General features: G+C 34.6%; 1 protein-coding gene and 1 non-coding gene across 4 annotated transcripts in view; both read left to right on the forward strand.

The window, feature by feature from the left end:
* The window catches only part of KLF8 (Kruppel like factor 8), a 239,265-nt gene that overhangs the window by 61,198 nt on the left and 156,026 nt on the right, over positions 1-22,041 (forward strand). The gene's annotated exons all lie outside the window — the stretch shown is intronic.
* Positions 6,637-6,709, forward strand: TRNAA-UGC. The gene has a single exon. It is a non-coding gene; the product is annotated as a tRNA-Ala (tRNA).

Raw genomic sequence — 22,041 nt, forward strand, 5'->3', positions numbered from 1 at the left:
AGTAGTTTTTTGGTGAAATCTTTGGAGTTCTCTCTATATAGTATCATTTCATCTGCAAATGATGGCAGTTTTACTTTTTTCCTTCTGATTTGGATGCCTTTTTATTTCTTTTTCTTTTCTGATTGTTGTGACTAAGACTTCCAATACTATGTTTAATAAAAGTGGTGAAAGTGGACATCTGTGCCTTGTTTCTGATATTAAAGAAAACGCTTTTAGCTTTTATCAGTGAGTGTGATGTTAGTTGTGGGTTTGTCATACATGGCCTAACTTATGTTGTTATGTTTCCTCTATTCACACATTGCTGAGAGTTTTTGCCATAAATTAATGCTGAATTTTGTCAAATGCTTTTTCTGCATGTATTGATGTGATCATATGATTTTTATCTTTCAGTTTTTTAATGTAGTGTATCATATTAATTTATTTGCAGATATTGAACCAACCTTGCATCCCAGAAAATGACTTCAACTTCATCATGTATGATTTTTTTAATATACTGCTGAAAGTTTTTGCTAATATTTTGTTGAGGATTTTTACATTTATATTCAACACAATATTGACCTATAATTTTATATTTTTGTAATATCTTTGCCTAGCTTTGAAATTAGGATAGTGGCAACCTCATAAAATTAGTTTCAGATCCTTCCCTCCTCTTGAATTTTATTAAGAAGTTTGAGAAGAAGAGGTGTTCATTCTTCTTTAAATGTTTGGTAAAAAAAATACCTATGAAGCCATCCAGTTCAGGACTTTGTTTTTTGGGAGTTTTTTGTTTGTTGATTTGATTTTGTTAGAAGGTATTGGTCAGTTCAGATTTTCTGTTTCTACTTGACTCAGTCTTGGAAGATGGTATGGTTCTAGGATTTTATTTATGTTTTCCAGATTGTCTAATTTGTTGGTATATAATTGCTCGCAGTATTTTTGTTTTATATTAATTTGTATTTCTGTGTTATCAGTTGTTTCTTTTCTTTATTTTATTTTATTTATTTGAGTTCTCTTTTATTTTTTCTTGTTGAATCTTTTTAGGTGTTTATTAATTTTATCTTTCCAAAGAACCAGCTCTTGGTTTCATTGATCTTTTGTATTGTTTTTATTTTTAGATTGTTTTGTTTATTTTTGCTTTGATCTGTATTATATCCTTCCTTCTACTCACTTTAGGCTTTGTTTGCTTTTCTTTTTTAGTTCCTTTAGATGTAAGGTTAGATTATTTATTTGAGATTTTTGTTTTGTTTTGTTTCTTGAGGTAAGCTTGTATTGCTATGAATTTCCTTCTTAGGACTGCTTTTGCTGTGTCCCATAGATTTTGGGTCATTATGTTTTTATTTGTTCAAGGTATGTTTTTATTTCTTCCTTGATCTCATTGTTAACCCATTCATTATTTAATAGCATGTAATTTAGTCTCCATATATTTCTGTATTTTTCAATTTTTTTTCTTGTAATTAATTTCTAGTTTCTTATAATTAATTTCTGTGGTCAGAGAAGATGCTTGATATGATTTAGTATCTTTAATCTTACTGAGACTTGTTTTGTGGCCTAACATGTGGTCTACCTTGGAAAATATTCCATGTATACTTGAGAAGAATGTATATTTCGCTGCTTTGGTGTAAAATGCTCTAAAAATATCAATTAAATACATCTGGTCTAAATGTATCATTTAAAGCCAGTCTTTTTTATTCATTTTCTGTCTGGAAGCTCTTTCCAATGGTGTCAATGGAGTGTTAAAGTTCTCCACTATAACTGTATTACTTTTGATCTCTTCCTTTATGTCAGGCAATATTTGCTTTATATATTTAGGTGCTCTTATGTTGGGTATATAAATGTTTACTAGGGTTATATCCTCAGTTGAATTGATTCCTTTTCATTATGTAATAACTTTTTTGTCTTTTATTATAACCTTTGTTTTAAAGTCTATTTTGTCTGATACAAGTATTGCTAACCCAACTTTATTCTTCTTTTCATTTGCATGAAATATCTATTTCCATCCCTTTACTTTCAGTCTCTGTGTGTTGTTTGATCTAAAGTGAGTCTCTTGTAGGCAGCATTTGTAAGGGTCTCAAATTTTTATCCACTCAGCCACCCTATGTCTTTTTATTGGAGCATGTAATCCATTTATATTTAGTGATTATTGATAGGTAAATAGTATTGCCATTTTATTATTCGTATTTATGTTTTTTCCCTCCTCTGTTTCTTAAAGACATCCCTTTAACATTTCTTGTAATATTGGCTTGGTGGTGATGAATTCCTTTAGCTTTTTAATGTCTGGGAATCTCTTTAATTCACATTGTTTTAAATGATAGTCTTACTGAGTAGAGTAGTCTTGGTAGTAGGTCCTTGCTTTTCATCACTTTCAGTATTTTGTGCCAGTCCCTTCAGGCCTGCAAAGTTTCTGTTGAGAAATCAACTGACAGTCTTACAGGAGCATCCTTGTAGGTAACTAATTTCTTTTCTATTGCTGATTTTAAGGTTCTCTCTTTGTCTTTAACTTTTTAATTATGGCATTTTAATTATGATATGTATTGGTGTGGGCCTCTTTAGATTCAACTTTTTTGGGACTCTCTGTGCTTCCTAGTATATGTCTATTTTCTTCACCAGATTAAGGAAATTTGCAGTTATTTCCTCAAATAGTTTCTCAATTTTTTGTTTTCTCTCTTCTCCTTCTGATACTCCTATGATGTGAATGTTGTTACGCTTGATGTTGTGCCAGAGGTTCCTTAAACTATTCTCATTTTTTTTCATTCTTTTTTTCTTTTTGCTGTTCTGATTGAGTGTTTTTGCTACTTTGTCTTCCAAATGGCTGATTCAGTCTTCTGCTTCATCTGATATGCTATTGAGTCCTTCTGGTGTATTCTTCATTTAAGCTATTGTAGTTTTCATTTCTGACTGTTTTTTTTATATGGTTTCCGAGTCCTTTTTTATGCTTACTATCATTTTTTAAAGTTGTCATTGAGCTCATCTATTCTTCCCCTAAGTTTATTGAGCTTTTTTATAACTAGTGATTTGGACTCTATCTCTGGTAGGTTGCTTGCTTCCATCTTATTTAGAACTTTTTCAGTTTTGTCCTGTTCTTTAATTTGGGACATGTTTCTTGATTTCTCATTTTGGCTGCCTCTTTGTGTTCATCTATATGTATTAGGTAAATCTGCTATATCTCCCAGTCTTGGCCAAGTGGCCTTATATAATAGTTGCCCTGTGTGGCCCAGTGGTGCATTATCTCTGATCACCTGTGCTGGGTGCTCCAGGAGTGTCCCTTGTGTGGGTTAGATTTGCCCCCTGGTTTTAGTTGAGCCTCGGTTGCTGTGGTCATGTCAGTGGGATTGACTCTCAGGCTGACTAGCTGTGAGGACTGGCCGTACACACAGTATATGAGCTGCTGTATAGGGGCCGACCCCCGGGAGTGGGATTTGCCCCACTGAGCTTGTGTGCCTCTTGAGATCCTCCTTTGGTTATGCTGCTTGTGGGGATAGTCAGGTTGTGCTCTCTTGTGGTGTGATGCAAGGTTGTAGCTTTATTGGTTCTGGGGTCCCTTGGGAGGGGCTCCTGTACAGGTCAAGTCAACTGCTGCCTATGAACAGCCTGGGGCTACCTGGTAGGAACTACAAAGCTATCTGTGGTTGGTTGTTGCCTATAATGGACCTGGAAGCACAGGGGAGAGGCCATGTAGGTAACAGAGGTTAGCTGCCAACAATATCAGGCTTGGGTCAGCTCAACAAGAGGCCCAGTGCACTCCAAGGCTTGAAACTGCCTGCTAGATGTGTGTAAGGCTTAGCAGCTGAAAGAGACTTAGACTGTATGCTAGTTGAGTGAGGTAGGGTGGAGGGAGTAAACTTGTTTGGGCAAGTGATGTTCCTCATGTTAGTGCAAATTCAGTTTTTTTGCCAGTGCTGAGCCTATGGCCACTCACGAAAGTTCAGATCACACCTAGGCCAACTTTGCCCACCTTGACCCACAGACCCCTGAGATTTATTCAAGAAATACTGCTACTCAGGCTGGGTTGGTTGCTGGCCACTGAAAGTGTCTCCCAAGGTGCGGGGGTGGGGGGGGAGGGGGGAGAGAGTGAGGCCTGTTTATTGTTCCTGAAGGAGCCTCCTGTTGTGAGCAAGGAGTGGGGCTAGTTGCCCAGCCATGAAATTGCCACTGGCAATTTACTGTTTATATAGGGCAGAGTTCAGGGAATCACCAAGGCAGGATAAGTAGAGCTCTGCAGGGCAATGCACAATCATATTGGCTGTGGGGGTAAGGGCTCAATACAGGCAAGATGGTGCCCACCTTTAGGCTGCACAGGAAGAAGGCTCAACACAGGGATAATGGTGAATGTCCCTCCAGCCCTAGCCCTGAAGCCACACAACTTAGTTTTTCCCTGTATGTCTCTGGCACCTCAAGATGTTGTCCCTCCACCAGAGCCCAGTGTGAGAATCTGCGAGTAAGTCTGTATGCAGGCCCTTTAAGGGAATGCTTGGGTTTCCAATTGCCTTCTAGTGCACCTGGATATATGGAATCTCCACTGATTTTTACTGCCAGATTTTGTGCAGACTCCTCTTCCTAGCACTTGAACCTCAGTCTGAGGAGCCCCGATATGGGGCTGGGGCCCCTTGCTCCTCCAGGGGGACCTCCACAGCCAACATATCCTTTCCAATGTTCAATCTCTACACATGGATGTGAGGCCAGTTAGTTTCATATCTCTGCCCCTCCTACCAGTCTCAAGGTGGCTTATTCTTTATATCCTTATTTATAAGAGTTCTGTTCAGCTTGTCTTCAGATTGTTATCCAGGTTAATTGTTCTATAGTTAAGTTGTAATTTTAATGCAGTCATGGGAGAAGGCATGCACAGTGTTACCTACACCACTATATTGACTGGACCCTCTGTTGGTCTTTTTTCTATTCTCTATTGTATTTATTTGTATTCTAATTTTTATTATTTACTTATTTTTGCCAATTTGGGGCTTAAGGTTCTTTTTTCTAGTTCTTTAAGGTGTAATGTTAGGTCATTTATTTGTTATCTTTCTCTTTTTAAATGTAGTGTTTTATCTGTATAAACTTCCCTCTGATTTTTTTGAGGTACTACAAACCTTCCCCATATGAGATGGCAATCTTATTTGATAAATCTTGAGTGTTTGTTTTGACTGTTCCACTGAATGGCCATGTCCCCATATCTCTCTCTCTGCTCCAGCCTCCCTATTCCTTGAAACACAACAATATTGAAATTACAAGAGGCCTAGCTTTCAGCTTATTTCAACTTTCGACATGCCTTCCTCACTAAGCTTTATAATTTCTAGCTTTTGAATTATGAAGCTTAGTGAGGAAGGCGTGTCGAAAGTTGAAATAAGCTGAAAGCTAGGCCTCTTGTGCCAAACAATTAACCAAGATGCGAATGCAAAGAAAAAGTTCTTGAAGAAATTAAAAGTGTACTCCAGTGAACACACAAATTATAAGGATGCAAAATAGACTTATTGCTGATATGCAGAAAGTTTTAGTAGTCTCTGTAGAAGATCAAACCAGCCACAACATTCTCTTAAGCCAAAGCCTAATCCAGAGCAAACCCTAACTCTCTTCAATTCTATGCAGGCTGACAGAGGTGAAGAAACTGCAGAAGAAAAGTTTGAAGCTAGCAGAGGTTGGTTAATGAGGTTTAATAATAAAAAAAAAAGCATAAAAGTGCAAGATGAAGCAGCAAGAGATGATGTAGAAGCTGCAGCAAGTTATCCAGAAGATCTAACTAGAATAATTAATGAAGGAGGCTACACTAAACAACAGATTTTCCGTGTAGATAAAACAGCCATACACTGGAAGAAGAGGACTTTTATAGCTAGAGAGGAGAAGTCAGTGCTTGGTTTCAAAGCCTTAAAGGACAGGATGGCTCTCTTATTAGGGGCTAATGCAGGTGGTGACTTTAGGTTGAAGTCAGTGCTCATTTATCCTAGGAATCTTAAGAATTATGCTAAATCTACTCTGCCTATGTTCTATAAATGGAACAACAATTCATGAATGATTACATATCTGTTTAAAGCACGGTTTACTGAATATTTTAAACCTACCGTTGAGACCTACTGCTCCGAAAAAAAGATTCCATTCAAAATATTACTTCTCACACTTTGTAAATTATGTAAATGTCTAACCACTATTCTGTAAACCTGAAACAAATATAAAATAATATTTAATGTCAACTCTATATTTGAAAAATTAGAATTAAAAAACAAAAATATTACTGCTCATTGACAGTGCACCTGATCACCCAAGAGTTCTGATAAAGATATACAGCAGGATAGCAAGATTAATGTTTTCATGCCTGTTATCATAACATCTATTCTACAGCCCATGGAGCAAGGAGTAATTTTGCCTTTCAAGTCTTATTATTTAAGAAATACACATCGTAATACTACAACTACCATAGATCTTGATTCCTCTGACGGATCTGGTCAAAGTCAATTGAAAACCTTCTGGAAAAAAGTCATCATTCTAGATGCCATTAAAATCATTCATGATTCATGGGAAGAGGTCAAAACATCAACATTAACAGGAGTTTGGAAGAAGTTGATTCCAGCCCTCATGAATGACTTTGAGGGGTTCAGGGTTTTAGTAGAAGAAGTAACTGCAGATGTGTTATAAGTAGAAAGGGAACTGAAATTAAAAGTGGATTCTGGACATGGTTCCATAGTGTAGTGGTTAGCATGTCTGCTTTGCATGCAGAAGGTCCTGGGTTCACGCCCCAGTGGAGCCACTGTCCATGGTCTACGGCCATGCCACCTTGAACAAGCTCGATGTCTGATCTCAGAAGCTAAGCAGTGTCGAGACTGGTTAGTACGTGGATGGGAGACCACCTAAGAAGACCAGGTGCTATAGGCATAAATAATAATAAATAAAGAAAAGTGGATCCTGAAAATATGACTGAATTACTGCAATCTTACGATAAAAATTTAATGGGTAAGATGTTACTTCTTATAGGTGAGCAAAGAAAGTGGTTTATTGATGTGGAATCTACTCTTAGTGAAGATGCTTTGAGAATTGTTGAAATGACAACAAAGGTTTTAGAATATTACAAAAATTTAGTCAATAAAGCAGCAGCAGGGTTTGAGAAAATTGACTCCAATTTTGAAAGAAGTTCTACTATGGGTAAAATGCTATCAAACAGCATTGCATGCTACAGAGAAATTGTTCCTGGAAGAAAGAGTTGATCGATGCAGCAAACTTTATTGTTGTCTTATTTTAAGAAATTGCCACAGATACCCCAACCTTCAACAAACACCACCTTGATCAGTCATCATCCATCAACATTGAGGCAAGACCTCCCCATCAGCAAAAGGATTAAGACTCACTTAAAGTTCAGATGACAGTAGCATTTTTTAGCCATAAAATATTTTTTTAATTAAGGTATGTACATTGTTTTATAGAAAAAATCCTATGGCACATTTAATAGACTACACTAACTTTTATATGCACTGGGAAACCAAAAAAAAATGTGTTATTTGCTTTATTGCAATATTCACTTTATCATGGTTGTCTGGAACTGAACCCACAATATTTCTGAGGTATGCCTGTATAGTATAATTCTTTGTGCATGGTCTTTAAGTTACATAAATGATATTATATTGTACATACTGTTCTGTGTCTTTTATTTTTTATTTAAAATTGGACATTGTGTTATTGCCTATGACAATGCCTATGGTGTGCAGTGGGAGTTATTACAATCTAACCCCTCCCCCCCGACACACACTACACACACAGTTCATTCCTATGGTGTTATATAACTGTGGCACATTTTATTTATCTATTTTCCTTTTAATGAGTATTAGATTGTTTCTAAATGTTTACTATCATACAAAATGCTATTATTTTGAAAACGTGTATATTTCCAAAGTTATACATGTGCAAGAATATCTCTACAGCAGAGATTTATATCCTTTTGTGCTATGTATTCTTTTGGGAGACTGATAAAGTTTATGAATCTTTTCTGAGAAAATGTTTTTTTTTTATTAAGTTTATTGAGGTAACATTGGTTAATAGAATTATATAATTTTCAGGTGTACATCATCATTTGACATCTGTATATTTTAGTGTGTGTTTACCACCCAAAGTCCAGTTTCCTTCAGCTACTGTATGTTTGATCCCCTTTACCTGCTTCTCCCTCCCTCTACCCCCCTATATTTGACCTCCTTTACCCCATCTACCTCCTCCCTCTTCCCCCACCCCACTAGTAACCACTAGTCTATAGTCCATGTCCATGAGTCTCTGTTTGTCCTGTTCATTTGTTGATTTTAAGTTTATATCACACATATAAGTGATACCATGTGATTTTCAACTTTTTCTCTCTGGCTTATTTCATTTAGCATGATTATCTCGAGGTTCATCCATGTTGTTAGAAATGGCAGTATTTCATCTCTTCTTATGGCTGAGTAATATTCCATTGTATATATGTACCACCACTTCTTTAGCCAATCATCTATCGTAGGACACTTCAGTTGCTTCCATATCCTGGCTACTGTGAATACTGCTGCTATGAACATCAGTGTGCAAATATCTTTTCGGATATAGGTTTTTGAGTCTTTGGGGATAAATACCCAGTAGAGGGATTGCTGGATCATATGGTAGATCAATTCTTAGTTTTTTGAGGAACCTCCATACTGTTTTCCATAGTGGCTGTAACAATTTGCAGTCCCACCAGCAGTGTATGAGGGTTCCTTTGAGAACATGTTTTTAAATAAAGAACAATGTATCAGATAACAAAGTAAATCAATTTTATTGAGCTATACATATCACAATATTTTTAAGATTATGATAAAATAACATGATTCCTTTTAAATTATATAATAAGATATATCAATGGGTCTAATAGCGACTGTAATTAAAAAAATACTGATGAATGTAATTGATATTTCAAGGTAGTCTTAATAACTAATGTACTATGGAAATATCTGAATAGTCTATTAGTGCAAAGTAATAGGTACTGCTAATAAACCTGGAATTTTACCTACATTGATAATCAAAAGAAATGCTAGATTTCAATTAGTGAAAATAAAGGTGTAATTTTTTCTACCCCAATCACAGACCCCCCTGAAGGTCTGTAGACATCAGGTTAAGAAGGCCTACCTAGAGACTATACTTGGAGGTGGTTTTGCTGAGTCACAAGGTATGCACATCTTCAACCTTAATCACTCTCTAAAGTGCTTGTACTACTTTTCACTCTCACCAGCAGTATTTGAGAGTTTGTATTGTTTCACACACACTCTAATACTTTATATTGTTTGCCAATTTGAAGAGTTAAAAATGGTATTTCATTGTTGTTACAATTTGAATTTCCTTGATAACTAAAGAAACTGAACATCTTTTCTTCTGTGTACTGGCCATATGGCTTTCTTATTCTGTGAACTGCCTTTGTAAATTTTCTAATAGATCATTGAAGGGCTTGTGCAGGAAAATGACATAATCTCTTCCTTGCTCAATAGTTAGGTCTCTTTCAGCTCTAGTGATTTCTGAGTTGGTTCTAGCATTTATCTAAAACTGAAGGGTTGTTGAGGTTCTGGCAATGTGAAAACCATAGTGTTATACAGACTGCAGTGGATAAAGGGGAGAACAGCAGATGGAAAAATAGTCTGAGGTGTTGACATAGGTAACAAGGGAAGCATCAGTGGTTGTGGGACGAGGAGACTAACATAAGGGACATTTTGAATAAAGAATCCACAAGATATTGCTTGATGGAAAAGGAGAGAATTAAGAGCCAAAATCAAAAACACAGAAATATCTTGGAAACAGGATTGTTTTGACTTTTCAGTCTCTATTCTTTTAAAATTAGTATTATAAATTCTCTTGAACACCATTCTCTTTTCCAAGCTATATATGTATATGTTTAACTAACAAAAAACAAACTGTAATTATGAATGTAGTTTTAGAGCAGTTATATCCAGAGTTTCATACAGTGTCAGTCCAATTTTTATGTGATATTGAACGTGGATTTTAGAACTTAGGTTCAAATCTCAGCTTAACACTAGATAGCTGTGTGACTATGGCCCGATATTAGCCTACACACAGAATTGTTGTGAGCTAAGTATAAGGTAATATACACAAAATACATAATAAGCATCTGGAACAGAGCGAGTATTTAGCACACTTATTGAGTGGATCAGTTAAAACTGCCATTTTCATTCCTGAAGCCCTAGAAGCTGCTATAGTAATTTGGAGTCTTTAACCTCTATTAATTTATATTTTCTTCCATTTTAATTATGATTTAAAAGTAATAGCTCTTGATGATATGCATCATAATTCTTAGTTAACTAGACAGATTGATCAGAACGTGTCATTCATTCCCTATACCAAATGAAAAAATGCCGGAAATGATTTATTAAATACTATATCTAGGCATTCTTTTAAGTGTTTTATATTAAGTAAGCCATGAATTTTCACTCAGAGGAAAACTAAGTCATAGAGGAGTTAATTAACTTATCCAAAGTCATACATCTATAATGGTTCATGTGTCTATGTATTTAACCATTATACTTAAAAAGGAGGAGTAACCTGCCGAGTGTTACACATTTAGATCATAAAATCCATTTTGCCATGTTAATTATTTAAACTATTTTATAAGCTTATTGTTTAAATTTACTATATAAATATATGTTTTAAGTTAAATGCCATGTGGATATGTTGTAAAATAAAACTTTTCTGATGAAACATTTAAAAAATTATTAGCTTACTAGGAAAGGTCATTGGAAGATCGGGGAAGAAATTATATATCTATCTTTAACATTTGATTTGAAAACCAACGAGGTCCCTTCTATTATGAAAAATACTGCAGGAGTCTAGAATTCCATTTCCTGCCCCCAACTTCAACCAAAGTCTGGCTTGAAGGAAATGACAGCAGGACCTATGAGAATAAATTTTCATTTGCTTTAATTTTTTTTTTGTACAGCACAGAAGCAGACACTGGAGAGCTAGCAGTTGGGGCCTGGCAAGCTTGCAGGTATACTGAGGCTGTCTCAGTGTGCGTATAACCTGGGTGGGTGGCCTAAGGGAAATGGTAGCTAAGGGAAAAATGATAGCCTTCAAAGCACAGTGACAACAAACCCATAACAGAGCCTTCTTGCTTGACCTTTCAGGAACTCCCGACCAGTCCCGAAAGGGTTCTTTCTGTACTGGAGGAGGCAAAGGGTATCAGTCTTTCAAACAGTAAGGGAAGAGTGTGTCTGAAGCTGGTAAGAGAGAGAAGAGAGGAGAAGGGAGAAGTGCAGTGGAGGAACATGCAGTGGGTCTGAGACTGACACTAAGGATGGCTGTGGGGTTAAGAGAGCCCTGCCATGCAAAGAGAGCAAGTAGTCACCCATTCCACAGTGGGGAGTGTAAGGAGTGTTGCATGTTTGTCAGTCACTTTTTTTTTTTGAGGGGTGGCAGTGATTATTAATACCATAAACCTGAGGGGATGAATATTTCCCTTTAGTTACATATAGCATCCATTTATTTAATTCACTTTTTAACTGTAGGTAAAAGGAATATTTTATTTTTCTTTTAGTAACTGATATAAAGCTAAGTAAAGAAAAAATGGCATTCATTTTGGTTAAATGACTACTTTTGTTTTTCTTTTGTTCCTTCCTGCAATATAGCTGTTTCTACTCTCAAATAACTTTTAAAGTGTGTTATTGATTTTTATTAATTTTGATTTCCATATTATTCATTATTAATAATAACATGCTATTCAGAGGGTAAAAAAGAAACCTATCTTTGACATAGTTCTGAGTGGAAATGATAGTGAACGCTTTTGTGTGTATGAGTGTGTGTGTTGTTGAGAGATAAGGAGAATGAAACTGGTGATAATGGCAGAATTGTGATATTTGGGCAAACTTTGGTGGTTTGGTGTTCATGGAAGCTGGTATTGCCTAACTCTCTGGGGAAAAAATATATATATGCACATATGTATACACACAGATATAATACACACACACATATTCAGTGTAACCATATGAAATTGCCATTTTTGTAGGTCAAATGGTTGAATATTAGCAATTACGTATGATTACACTGTATATATGTGTATTTTAGGATGAAGCCAAGAGAGACAAAGAGGAAGAGAGAGGCAAAGATAGAGAAAGATGGAGACAGAGACAGAGCAACAGTCACACAGAGAAAGATGTGTATGTTTATGTGTGTATGTTATGGTAAAACTTATAAGTTGTTATAATCTATATTTAATAAGGATTGTCCTGTAACCATGAGGCTAACACTGATTGTAGAATTCATATAGTCTCTTCATCAACCTTCTAGAAAGAGTGTCTGACACTTTCCTTTCCATATATTTCTAGGGAAGGTTAGTTGAATAACTTTGTGCTCAATCTCATTGATTTTAGGGTCCGACAGCCTTTGAATTCTGTATTACTTATAGAATGAGAACAGAAACAACTCATCATTATTTTCAAAATAATATTAGCTATCTATGTATTACAGTTAATCTCATGACTACAAGTGAGAAATTAGTACTGGGTTATAGAAATATAACCAAATCTTCTCAAGCAGTCAATTGGTATGAAATTAGTCCCTTGGAGATTATTGCTTATTATTAAGGTACTTCTTAGCCATCTATTTCTCTTGGACAGTGAATTTTTCTAAAATCATTATTGCTGTTTTGAAACCTTTCTTACAGAAATTACTGGGAATATGTGGGTGTAAAATACACTTCTTTCCTAGCAAGTTGCTCTTTGCTGTCAGTTTTAAAAGTTACTGAATTATTTTCATTAATATTTATCTTACGTATTGAATACTTGCTGTATGCAGTGAACTCTTCTAAGACCAATGTTCTGGACACTTACCAATGCTTTAACAATCTCAGTGGTGACAGATTCCTGAGAGTGTACTTGTCCTTTGGAACAAAAGAGTTAAAAGCAGAGGCAAGTACATAAAGTTAGTGATGAGGCTTATGTAGGCTTATGTAGTGATGAGGTTCGGTAGCCAATTTTTTTCTATGCATGTTCATCTTTAGAAATAATAGCAGAATTTAATAATATGGGCTCAGAAGACCAATGAATTTCTAACTCTTACCTTAGACCGTAGCTCTCCTCTCCACAAAGTTCTTGAAGAAGATACACACAAGAAACAATGGTAAAGAGAAACAAAGTAGTACATAGTTACACTTGTTATCCAGAACTATATCCAGAGAACTGTGGCAGGTCAGGCTGGACCTTTTGGTTAAGTTCAGAGGCCTATGGGGTCTTTTTCCTTAATCTAAACCCAAATATGCATCTCAGAGCTTTATGTGACAATTGGCTGCAGTGTGATAGAAGACCACGCAGATAAGCCTGATCAATAAAGAATAGAGAACTGACTACAACCATGTTCTGATGTATCCTGGAATCTGACTAGTCATATAGGTATTCATTTCTCTTAGGAGATTTGAAGTGGATGGGAGGAACAGCGAAAAATTCCCATGTATTATCTCTGCCATCTAGGATTCTATGTGCACTAAATATGAAAGGAATTCTAATTTAGTATTTGAACATAATGGAAATCAGCATGTAGTTAGCTAGGGGTGATATTTACTACAGCAGCTTTGTTTGGAGAAAGCAAGGGCTCTAGGGTCAGAAAGATTGTGAAGTACAATATAAAGCATGCTAAGAATTTTGGTGTTTAGAAATATTATGCTGTAGCAGTGTGGAGTATTCCTGGAAGAGAGGAGAGACTAGTGGCAGCAAGACTGTTTAGAGGCTTTTGTGATAGTCCAAATGAAAGATAGAGTAGGGCCTTGACTAAAATAGTAGGCACTGGGAGGAAGAGAGATGGATATATTCTAAAATTATAAATGAGGTGAAGTAACATCATCAAGATATGGTTATTGATTTGTTTTGGGAGAGGAAGAAATAAAGATGACTCCCATGTTTCTGTGTTGGGCAGTGGCATAGAGAATGGTACCAAGATAGCAAAAGAAGAGCAAGTTTTAGAGTGTGGATGTAGTATCAGATTGCAGATGTTTTGTTTCATAGTGTCCATGTTGAGGTACTTCTGGAACATTCAGACAGATGGCTTATTTTAAGTATACATACATGCAGTAGTTTTGCATTTTATTAAATACTTTCACTCTATTCCAGAAATGAGAGGTTTGATCTACTTCTCTTCCCTTCCCTATAAGCATAGCTGTGTACCTGCTCCACTGAACCAATCACCATTCCAAGAACACAATATGCTCCTTCACCTTTGCATATGTAGTTTCCTTTGCCTCAAGTGCCTCCTTTCTCTCTCTCTTCAGTCAATGTATATGTTAACATTCTGATTTGCAGGTATTTTATTATAGTATAGAATACATATAAAAAATGCAGAAATTACTCAGGTACAGCTTGATGAATTTTCATAAACTAAACATACCTGTGAAATAAACACCTAGCTAAAAGAAACAGAAAATTACTAGCCTCTCAATAGCCCACCCAACTGCCCTCTTCCAGTTACTACATCCAGAGGAAAATCATTATCCTGACTTTTAGCATCATAGATTAATATTGCCTGTTTTATGAAATTTATATGAATGGAACTATGTGATATGTACTCATTTGAATCTAGCTTATTTCACTCAACTTTAAGAGACTCAATGATACTGTTGTATGCAACAGTAGCTTTTTTATTGCTCAGTCATATTCCATTGAATGAATATATCATCATTTATTTACTTTTTCTAAGGTCAATGGACATTTAGATTGTGTTCAGTTTTTGGCTAGTATGCATAATGCTGTATGAACATTTATGTATATTTTTTCTATATATGCATACTCATTTCTGTTGGGTATCTATAAAGAAATTCTGTGCCATAGGTTATGCATATGATTTGTTTTAGTCAATACTGTCAAATTGATTTCCAAAGTGGTTATATTGACCCACTCTCTTTTTTACTAACTTCAAAAATACTGTTTCCCTCATTTAATTATTTGGTGATTGAATAACAGATATGGCAGAATTATGATATGTGGCAGGAAATGTATATTTCAGAAATATGACTTAATAGGTAAATAAGTAGTGTGTAAGGTTGATATCTTCTCATGAAAAGTCCAGACTCCAAAGTCATATATGTACCTGAATATATGATAACCTCACCTGGGCATTGAGCTTGGCCAATGGAATAGCTGTGTGCAGGTCCAAGATATTCCTCAGAAACATTTTGTAGCCTCATTTAGGACAGGAGAATTGGGTAATTTAGGTCCCAACGATTTGTACAGAGGAACATAGAGTAAAATAATGCAGCCTGGAAAAAATCAAAGCAGGTGCTAATAATATTCACCCAAAATCATTAAAACAAAAACAACAAACAAAAAATCCTCACATAAAATATTTGAATTAATAATGTAGTATATTCTGTGACATCGGCAAGAATGCTGGAACAAGAGCTGCTGGAATACCTCTCATCCATAAAAGCAATGAGAACTCTGGCAAAAATAGTCAGAATCAATGCTTTCAGAGCTCTGGAAATTAACCTAAGCCTTACAGAAGTTCATTGAACATTTATTAAAAACATCTGAATCTCAGTAGCAGCAGTGTGTATTATGGCATTTTAATGTGTCTTATTCCATTGCCTCCTCCCAGCTTCACAGTAGCCTTAAAAACTAACAACATGCCATTACAGTGAAAACCAGCAACCAGGAAGCCACTAGAGGAAGCAGAGTGGCTTCTTAAAGCCCCATTTCCAGAAAATTGTTATTTGACCTGTTCATCAGTCCCCTGCAAGACTCCATATGCAAGGCTGTCTTTAATTGACCTAAGAGCTCCCCAGTGTCAATAGCCTGTTCCCTTGGGCATTTGTCAAAAATAACGAGAAAAAATTATTTAACAGCATGACTGCCTAATAGTCTAGATAAGCGTTCCCAAGCAAACAGTAGGTTAACCAAAAATGCTTAGAAGTAAAATCTAGGGAATGTGATGTCTATAGGTGTGTTGATGGGCATGCAAAGTATAAAGATGTAATTTGCAGGAAAATTATAACATAAAATATTGGGAAGAGAATCAAGCTTATATAGGTGGAAACTTTTTGTATATTATTGAAATTATATTAAAATATAGTAAAGAAAGGGAATTAAGATAGTATGTTGCAAAATATTTAATATAAGAGGAGACAGCAATGAAGAAGTAGAGGAACAAAAAAGTAATAAAGCATATATAAAATAAATAGTAGAATGGCGGATGTAAATCTGACCTTATCAGTAATTAAATTAATTGTAAATAGATTAAATGCTCCAATCAAAAGGAAGAGATAGAAAGAATGGGTTTATTTTTTTATTTTATTTTTTTAAATTTATTTTTATTATGGTGACATTGGTTAACGAAATCCAGTAAGTTTCAGGTGTACAATTCAGCAGTAAGGAATATATATATTGCAGTGTGTGTTCACTGCCCATAGTTAGATTTCTTTCTGTCATCACATGTTTGACCCCTTTTATGCCACCTACTTCCCCGCTACCCCCTACCTTCTGGTAACCACTAGTCTATTGTCGATGTCCATGAGTCTCTGTTTGTTTGTCCTATTTATTACTTTTAGGTTTATATCCCAGATATAAGTGATATCATGTGGTTTTCAACTTTTTCTCTCTGGCTTATGTCACTTAGCATGATTATCTCTAGGTCTATCCATGTTGTTGCAAATGCCTGTATTCATCTCCTCTTATGGCCGAGTAATATTCCATTGTATATATGTACCACCACTTCTTTAGCCAGTCATCTATCGTAGGACTCTTTGGTTGCTTCCATGTCCTAGCCACTATGAATAATGCTGCTATGAACATCGGTGTGCAAGTATCTTTTTGGATATGGGTTTTCAAGTCTTTGGAGTAAATACCTAGTAGAAGGATTGCTGGATCATATGGTAGATCAATTCTTAGGTTTTTGAGGAACCTCCATACTGATTTCCATAGTGGCTATACCAATTTGCAGTCCCACTAGCAGTGTGTGAGGATTCCTTTTTCTCTGCATCCTCTCCAACACTTGTTATTATCTGTCCTGTTGATAACAGCTGTTCTAACAGGAGTGATGGTATCTCATTGTGGTTTCAATTTGCATTTCCCTAATAACTAGTGATGTTTAGAATCTTTTCACATGTTTGTTGACCTTTTCTGTGTCTTTTGGGGAGAAGTGTCTGTTCAGGTCCTCTGCCCATTTTTTAATTGGTTTGTTTGTTTTTGTTGTTGTTATTGAGTTGTATGAGTTCTTTGTATATTTTGGATATTAGGCCCTTATCGGAGGTGTTGCTTGCAAATATATTTTCCCATTCTGATGTTTATCTCTTTACCTTGTTGACAGTTTCTTTGGCTGTGCGGAAGCTTTTCAGTTTGACGTAGTCCCATTCATTTATTTTTGCTTTTTCTTCCCTTGTGTTTGGGGTCAAATTCATAAAATCCTCTTTAAGTCCAAGGTCCATGAGTTTAGTTCCTATGTTTTCTTCTATGCAATTTTTTTTTTTGTTTCAGGTCTTATTTTCAGGTCCTTAATCTATTTTGAGTTAATTTTGGTGTGTGATGATAGACAACAGTCTAGTTTCATTCTTTGCTGGTGGCTTCCAGTTTTCCCAGCACCATTTATTGCAGAGGCTTTCCTTCCTGCACTGTGTGTTTTTGGCTCTTTCGTCAAAATTATTTGCCCATATAAACATGGGTTTACTTCGAAAGAATGGGTTTATAAACAGAATCCAACTATATGCTGTCTACAAGAGATACACTGTAGATTCAAAGACACATATAGGTTAAAAGTAAAAGGATAGAAAAAATATATCATGCAAAACAGACTCTAAGTAAAATGCTTGTTAATAGATACAAAAGAAAGACATTTTCAGATGCTAAAAAGACAAATGGATCTATAATAATGATAAATATAATGATAAGTATATATGATAATGACAAATATATATTCACCTAAAAAAAACAAAATACATGAAACAAAAATGGAGAGATTAAAGTGACAAATAGGCCAATCAACATTGAATAATTGGAAACATCAATACCCAACTTTCAATAATGGATAGAACAAGTTGGCAGGAGATCAACAAGAAAATAAAAGACTTGAACATCACTATAAACCAACTAGACCTAGCAGATATCTATACAAAACTCCAGTAACTCATTCTATGAGGCCAGTATTATGTTAATACTTAAATCAGACAAAGATATTACAGGAAAGGAAACTACACACCAATATCTCATGTGAACATAGAGGAAAAATTCTCAACCTAATATTAACAAATTAAATCCAACTATGTACAAAAAGAGTTTTACACCACAACCAAGTGGGATGTATTTCAGGTATGCAAGACTATATATATTTCCCCCTATTACATCAACAGTCTAAAGAAGAAATATCATATATCATATCAATAGATGCAGAAAAAACATTCGACTAAATCCAACACACATTTTTGATAAAACTTTCAGCAAACCAGGAATATAGAGAAACTGCTTCAACTTGATAAAGAATATCTACAAAAAGCTTACAGCTAACATCATAATGTCTTTATTCTCAATGTTTTCCTGCTAAGATCAGGAGCAAAACAAGGATGTCTGCTCTCACTTCTTCTATTTCAACTTCATATTGGATGTCCTACCTGATTCAGTAAGACAAGAGAAGGAAATAAAAGGTATACCGATTGGGAAGAAATAAATAAAACTGTTTTTTGTTTGTTTTTTGTAGATAACATGAATGTCTATGTAGGAAATCTCAAAGAATCATGGAAAAAAGTCTCCTGGAACTAATAAGTGATTATATCATGGTTGGAAGATTCAAAGTTAATATACAAAAGTCAATTGCTGTATTATTTACCATTAATGAACAATTGGAATTTGAAATAGAAAATATGATATCATTTATATTAATACCAAAAATGTAATACATAGTTAAAACCTAAGGAAATAGGTCCATGATCTATATGAGGAAAACTACAAAACTCTGATGAAAAGAACCAAAGGATATCTAAATAAATAGAGGATATCTAAATAAATAAATATTTCTTGAACATTGATAGAAAGACTCAATATTATCGACATCCTTTCTTTCCAACTTTATATATAGATTCAACATAATCCTAATAAAAGTTCCATGAAGATTCTCGTGGATATTGACAAGCAGATTCTAAAGTTGATATGGACATGTAATGACAAAGAATAGCTAACACAACATTGAAAGAGAAAAACAAATTCAGAGAACTACCACTACGCCATTAAAGACTGTCCTATATAAGCTACATTTGTTAAGACATAGTGGTATTGGTGAAAGAATAGACAAATAGATCAGTGGAAGAGAATGGAGGATACAGAAATAGGCCCACGTAAGTATAGTCACACTGATCTTTGACAAAAAACATAAGCCAGTCAATGGAAAAAAGATAGTCTTTTCAACAAATGGTTTTGGAACAACTGGATATCCACATACAAAATTATGAACCTAGACACAGACCTTACACCTTTCACTAAAATCAACTCAAAATGTATCATGGACTTCAAAGTTTTAAATGTCAAAACAAAAATTATAAAACTCTTAGAAGATAACAATGGAAAATATCTTGGTGACCTTGGGTTTCTAATGACTTCTTAGTTATAACACTGAAAGCAAGGTAAATAAAAGAAAAAGTTATGTTAAAATTTCATTACAATTAAAAAACTCCTGCTCTGCAAAACAGTGTTAAGAGAATGAAAAGACAGGTCACAAACTTGGAGAAAAATATTTGCAAAACACTTATATGATAAAAGACAAAATATAGAACACTAAAACTCAACATTAAGAAAATGAACAACTGGATTGAAAAGTGGGCAAAGGATTACCAAAGAAGATATATAAATGGAAAATAAATCTACGCAAAGGTATTGAACATCGTATGCTATTGGGGAACTGCAATTAAAAAAAAAAACGGTAGGATACCACTACATACCTATTAGAATGATGAAAATTCAAAACACTGACGACACTAAGCAAAGAAACTCTCATTCATTGCTGGTGAGAATGAACTTTGGAACACAGTTTGACAATTGTTTTTTTTTTTTTTTTAATGTTCAGAGGAGCTTCATTCACAACAGACGAAAATTGAAAACAAGCAAAATGCCCATTAACAGGAGATTCACAAGCAAACTGTGGTTTATTCATGTAGTGGGACACTGATTGCAGTCCTTGGTGTTTATCCTAATGAGCTGAAAACTTATTCCCACACTAACCCTTAACACAAATGTTTATATCAGCTTTATTCATATTTGCCAAAACTTGGAAGCAACCCTTCAGTACATGAAAAACTAAACAAACTCTGGTTTCCGTATTCCATAAAATGGAATATTATTCAGCAATAAAATAAGTGAGCTATCAAGCCACAAAATGACATGGAGGAACCTTAAATGCATGTTCCTAAGTGGAAAACACCAATTTGAAAAAGCTACATACTGTATGATTTAAAATATATGACATTTTGGAAAAGACAAAACTATGAAGACAGTAAAAAAGATCAGTGGTTGCCAAGCATTAAAAGAGAAGGAGGGATAACCAAGTGGAGCATAGGTGATTTTCATGGCATTGAAACCATTCTGCATGAAAATGCCATGGTGGATACATGCCATCATACATTTGTCCAAACCCATAGAATGTACAACACAAAAAGTGAACCAGTATGTAATCTATGGACTTTAGTTACTAATAATATATCAATTTGAGTTATCAATTATAGCAAATATACCTCACTAATGCAAAATGTTAATAATAGGGCAACCTAGGGGCATGGGAGTGGCTAATAAGAGAACTCCCTGTATACTTTTTTCATATAAAACTGTTTAAAAATAAGATCTATTTATTTAAAAATTACTATGTGCATTTTTTATTCAAATTCTGAATTCTTCATTGATCTGTTAAAAATTAGTAGCAGTTTTATTTTATTGTAGTTTTAAAATGCATTTTCATATGTAATCCTGTCTCACCTATCATCTATCAGATATTTCTTGTCAATTTTTACACATTTTTCTAAATTAAGTTTGTATTTGGCTTGTCTAATAAAAAGAATTCCATAGAGTTTTCAATGAGATTAAATTGAATTTATGTATTTTATGAGGAAAACGTGTATCTTTAAAAAACTGAGTCTCTTTACCCAAGAACAAAGTATGTCTTCATTATTTATTCAAGTTTTGTTTTATCTTCTATAATAGTAATTTAAAATTTGTTTATATAGATCATACATGTTTATTTTAAGGTTCATTTTTTAAATTTATTTATTACATTGCTAATATGAATGAAATCATTCTTTTCATATTATTTTCCACCTATTTTAAATGCAAATTTTGATTCATGTATATTAAGTTTGTAGCAAGCTGTAATCAATTGCTTGAGTCAGTAATTTAAGAGTAAACCTTTCTGAGTACCTTCTTAATGTGTTACAATAAGATGATGCCATGTGACCTAAGTCACTTGTCTTTTGATTTTCAACTTTTGTCTCAATCACTGATACCCAATGATGAATATACAAAGCAAAAACAGATGGCATGGTGGTAAGGGGAACACATGCTGTTTTTAACTTATTCCAGTTTATTGTTTAGACAGAAAAAGTCCATTCTTCTCCACTTTGACTCAGTGAATATGTTAAGGTATAAGTTCTACATTAGTATTTGTAATTAAGTATCTATATTAAGCTCATAAAGCTTTGCTAATACTTTTGCTTCACTCAGAGTCAGAGTTGAAGAAAAGGAACCTTCAAACACCTTCCAGGGGTGGGGAGGGTATAAGAAAGAGAATAAAGGTTAATAAGCTTAATTTCATCTTATTAAGACTGTGATCCTGGGAAGCTTAAAATTGTTAATAAATGAACTAAAACATTTAAATTTAAAATAATAATAGTTTTATTGATTTATCAATCATAGAAACAGTACATGCTTATTTTTATAACCACAAATACAGAAAAGTTAAGTTAATAACTTAAACATACCCATCAAACAGAGGATTGATATTAAGATTTGGTGATGGTATCAGTCTTTGACTCTTCTGATTTTCCATGACAGAAACCAAGCCCCAATAAGTTTAAAAATTAAAAGTAGTCCTTATTCACTGTAAATAACGCTGCAATGAACATTGGGTGCACATATCTTTACA

The sequence above is a fragment of the Pteropus vampyrus genome, unplaced genomic scaffold (genome assembly GCF_000151845.1).
Source record: "Pteropus vampyrus isolate Shadow unplaced genomic scaffold, Pvam_2.0 Scaffold651, whole genome shotgun sequence".
In the NCBI taxonomy this organism is placed as follows: Eukaryota; Metazoa; Chordata; class Mammalia; order Chiroptera; family Pteropodidae; genus Pteropus; species Pteropus vampyrus.